Raw genomic sequence first — 5301 nt, forward strand, 5'->3', positions numbered from 1 at the left:
TTTATAATGACGGAGGGAGTAACTTTTAACTAGAAAATGATGTCTTGTCAAAAAAAAACTAGAAAATGATGTAATTATTACTTCGAGACTACTTTGCCTCATTTCCAATACATAATTTTCCATGGATTCCTTAAACAATACTTTTAGGGGATTTGTTAACACGACCCTTCATACTCCCTCCGGTCCTATTTATAAAAGAAATTTGGGTCAACAAAAGTTGATGTATCTAGTTAAAAATTCGGTCCAAATACATTCACTTTTGTTGACCTAACTTTCTCTTATAAATAAGACCGGAGGGAGTAGAATTTTAAAGTCATACCATAAATATAATTGAAATTGATTCGGTTACTAGAAACACTCTTTTTCCAATATTGAGTATCATTTGATAAAGCTCGTGTGGATTGCACCATTTGATATGAGATCCGCTTTCAAAATGTGAAACTCAAGTGACTTTTACTTAATAATCAGGGCCGTCTTAAACAATTCGTTGGCCCCGTTTTAATCTTATAAATTGGCCCCTAATAAAAATAGGAAAAAATAATAATTTTTTAAAGTAAATTATATTAACATCCAAAACATGTAAATAATGTCAATAACATCAAAAAAGTGATTTTATGTTCAAATCACTAACATCAAAATACAACTTTAAGCTACTATAATTCTTCTAGCTACTTAAAACGAGCCACTCTTCCAGCATTTTTTGAAGCAAATTCATCAACCAAGTCTTCATATTATATTTTCTCCAAAATATCATTTTCAATTGCTATCAATGCTAATCCATTAAGTCTTTCTTGTGACATGGTAGATCGCAAGTAAGACTTCAACAACTTCAATATTGAAAAACTTCTTTCTGCTGAAGCAACTGTCACAGGAATAGTCAATAAAATTCTATATGCAATGATTGTATTAGGAAAACAATCCATGTCAGTCAAGAATCTTAATATATCAACATGTCCTTTTTTTTCTCTAGGCAACATTTGTCTAAGTAACTGCAACTCCACATATAATGCATTCCCATCAATATCATATTTGTCATTATGTGTCAACACCTGTTCAAAATGACTACAACAAGACTTCAAAGTTGCATTGTCCAACGATTGTAACTTGTGAGAGAAGTAAACAAGAAACCAAAAATAGTTTCATACTCTTTGTATTGCTCAAATCTCTTATTAAGAGAAACAACAACTTGATCAACAAGGCAATTAAAATAATTAATCCTAAAAGCTTCCTCTCCAGATAGCTCAACTGATGGGGTATTCAAATCCTCATCAAAATGTCTCTTTCTTCGAATTATACGTCTTTGAGGAAATGTTGGGTCGATATTCAATTCAATAGCGATTTCCGTAGCATTAACCAATGCATTATGAAAACCATCTCTATATCCCTCAAAAAAAGAAATCAACCCCTTTATTTTTTCAAGAGCAACATCAATAAGCATATCCTTTGATTGTAAAAACATCAATAAGCATATCCTTTGATTGTAAAAGCTTGCTAACCGAATTAATTGCGGATAATATTTCAAACCAAATAATCATAGCCATCAAAAACTCAAAATCACCAAGCTCATTTGTTGCTAAGGACTTAGCTTCAGAACTTAATTTGTGAAGGAAATTAAATATAAAAAAAGATGCCGGCAGGACTTGAACCCCTGACTGTACGGTCAAATACACAACGCTCTACCACTGAAGCTTTCTTACCAATTTATCTTGTGCTCGCTTTTACCTCTATATAACACTTACTATAGGACCTTACATATAAAAAAAATATATGGGCCCCCAAAAATTTGAGGCCCGGTGTCGTCGCCCAGCCCCGACGGGCTATGGGCCGGCCCTGTTAATAATAATTGAGTAATGTTAACAAGTGTCTTTATGACACTAGTTAAGAAGTTTAAAATGAAAACTTTTATCTTAAAAATTGTGCATTCAACACATTAAAACAACAAAAAATAATTTTTTTTTCCTATCAAAATTCCATCAATTATTTCTAATTTTGAAACCTTAACAAGGGTCAAGATCATCTCTATTTATAACTTTTTCCATTTGTTGCAATTTGGAGAGAGATAGACATAAAAAATAATGATGGTGGGATCCACTTAGTGATAGGACCCACCACTTTTTTTTTGTCTATCTCTCTCCAAAAGTTATAAATGGAGAGGATCTTTACCCCCTTAACAAGTGCACATAACACTTGTTAGCATGATCCATAAGAATTTAGTTAAAGACTTGATTAATGATGATACATACTCCCCACCGTCCTAAATTATACTCCCTCTGTCCTTATATATAAGCACCATTTTGACTAAAAATTTGTCTCTAAATATAAACTCATTTTCAAATTACTAGATGCATTTATTATTATTTTCTAAACATACCCCTAATTAATACAATTAACTTGTCTGAAATATGAAAAGTCAAATTCAATACACATACAAATAAAGTACAATTTGATAATATTAACACACAATATAAACATATTAATTGCCCTGACAACTTTTCTTAAGAAATGTGAAAAATACAAAGAGTACTTACATACATGGACTGATGGAGTAAGTCAAAATGATATCAATGAACCATTATTGTTTATTTTCTTATCATGCACCTTATTGTCTATGACTTTCTTCGTCCAATTTTTTAAATTAACATTCATGTATCATTGATGAAGGATAATTCTGTAAAGTAACTTATAATTTCTCTTTCACATTCAAAATTAATTATATTTTTAAATTTGTGTGAAAAAAAAAAATCAAAGTGAGTTATAATTTGGGGTGTTGGGGGTAATATTTATTTTGTTATTGATCTGTCTGGTGAAGATGGATGAGAGGAAACAGTGACGGAAATGCTCTGGTACGGTGGCGATGAGTTCTTCACGGTGGAACGAAAGGTGCTTGCAGACACGTTAACACTCCAACGCTCAAGTCGGTAATGGAACTGAGAAAGAGTGTGTAAAAAGTGTTGTGAAAAGTGAATCATACCTTGAGGATGAAGCAAATTCACCCTTATATAGGTGCTCGTGAAGATAACGTCTTCGGGTTTTGCGACGTGTGAATAGAAGCGGTTAGAGGACACGTGTAGGGTTATCCTCGCGAGGAGGTGTGCTCGGATGTGGTGCGATGCACTAAAGTTGGTGTGTATCATCACACTAGTGCAAAATTGACATAAGAATTATGCGTATTATACCTATTTTATTAAAAAAAATGTGTGAAATATAAATAAGATGGCAGTTTTGTAAATATATTGCAAATTTTGTTTTAGTGAGTAAATTTCAAAACCTGATTTTAAGAATAAATGGGGTCAAATATGAAATAAAAACAAGGTGGCAAACTTGTAAATATTATTTTATACATGATTTTAAAAAAAAAGGTGTGAAATATTAGTATATTAATTGTTATGTTAATGTTTTTATTTCTTTGCCAGGATTCGAACCCTTGATCTCCAACTTTTCGGTCTTTAAATTAAACAAACTTGGTAATATTGAAATGAAAAAGGATCAAAAGCTCCATTCCCGAATATAATAATATCTCACATTCTCTTATCAGAAAGAACTTGATTTGTTATTATCATTTTTTTTCTCTAACTCATGCGTGAGGGATTGATTATACTTATTCATTTTTCCAAATCCTAAATTCTTATTCTTGGATAGGCTAAACATTAGGGTCTAATTTGAACCTAAGTTTGATAACTTTGATATGTGTTAGACCAACTATTCAGGTGTTGATTTTGAATAATCTAATCCAACCTGAAAAATGTCTTAAATTTTAGCCTTAATAATGATTAGCGATAGTAGTTGTAGGAGTATTAAATTTTAGCCTAATTATAATTATAAATAGATAAGATAATGAACACCCGGCCTATGTTTAACCACGAGACTAGATATGGGCCAGGATCAAGATTTCTGAAAACAAATCAGGCGTTTCTCTTTAGACCCTCCGATATTTTTTAGGCCCCCTAAATATATATCTGATGGTTATCTACTAGATATATGTTTTTTTGTCAAATATACATTCAATAGATAACTATGATGTGTATTTATAGAGCCTTTATTATATTGGAGGGTCTAAAGAGAAATATTGAAACAAATCAGTGGGTACTAGAAAGTAAAATCGGGCCAGCCCATTTCAATGATAGGGTCCAGCAATTTAAAGCAAGAATTCTGCTCTTTACCCAAACAGTTCTGCTCATTCCCAAAGTAAAAGTTCATATTGCCCCTGCATGAGTTAACTTGCGCTGCGTGAGTTAACTCTCGCTAGTGTAAAAATTAACTCACACAGAAATTTACACTAACGGAAGTTAACTCACGCAGCGCAAGTTAACTCACGCTACGTGAGTGATAAGTGCCAAGAAGTGTTAATTTCATGTTGTATTTCATGCACTTTTTGTTACTTGTTTTCCAAGTTATTGAAGGAAAAGCCGAGAAATAAGTGTTAAATGTCTTATTACGCGTTATATATCTTACTATACTCTTTTGTGCAGGAATTAGCCTCAAGACACTGATCAAAGACCAAAAATCATGAAAAAGTACTATTTGGGCAGAAGCTGATCCAGGAGGCTTAGCAACTCGCACTCAAACTCGCAACTGCGAGTGCCAATGCGAGCAACTCGCAACTGCGAGCTCCCTTACTCGCAGCTGCGAGTTAGGGCGGTTTGACCTCCTCATTTATGACGTGGCAGCATATCATTGGTCCAGAGAAGCAACTCGCAATTGCGAGTGATGTAGCTCGCAGCTGCGAGTTTAGGCAGGGCAGAAGTCTTTATATAGCCACTTGCTACTCTTTGAAGAGGATCTTAGCTTGATACTTTCTTAGTTTTTCTCTTAGGTTTTAGTTTTAGATATTTTATAGAGAGAAAGAGGGTAGATCATATAGAGTGAGAGTGGTTTTGGAAGTTGGATCTTTATTCCTTTGTTGAGACATCACAAGGGTAATGAATCCTTCCTTTTCAATCTATCCTTGCAAGGCTTCCATGATGATGTGTAGCTAAATACCCTTTGTTGGGATGAGAGGTACTTGATTCTTGCTAACATGTAATCTTTTGATCTTGCAAAATATGATTCTAGCAATTTATATTCAATATTGTTGTTATTCTTGTGTTAATGCTTTCAATGAGATTCAAGATGATTTGGACACAAACTCTTGAATCTAGAGCTAGAGTAGCAATATATCTTAGGTTAACTTACTTGACATCTTTGTTAATCTTGTGATAATCACCATAATCAAGAGTTTAATGCTTTCGGAAACTTAATCAGGCTGGACACGGTCGATTAAGTTATCCGATCGACTTTGTTATCGTTTAAGGGATTTGGACA

At 33.3% G+C, this 5301-nt stretch overlaps 1 pseudogene; it reads right to left on the reverse strand.

The window, feature by feature from the left end:
- Positions 1–578: 578 nt before the first annotated feature.
- LOC146922976 (uncharacterized) lies at positions 579–1449 on the reverse strand (annotated as a pseudogene).
- Positions 1450–5301: the final 3852 nt, after the last annotated feature.

The sequence above is a fragment of the Medicago sativa genome, chromosome 5 (genome assembly GCF_051527215.1).
Source record: "Medicago sativa cultivar Bolivia chromosome 5, Bolivia_mono, whole genome shotgun sequence".
NCBI lineage: Eukaryota > Viridiplantae > Streptophyta > Magnoliopsida > Fabales > Fabaceae > Medicago > Medicago sativa.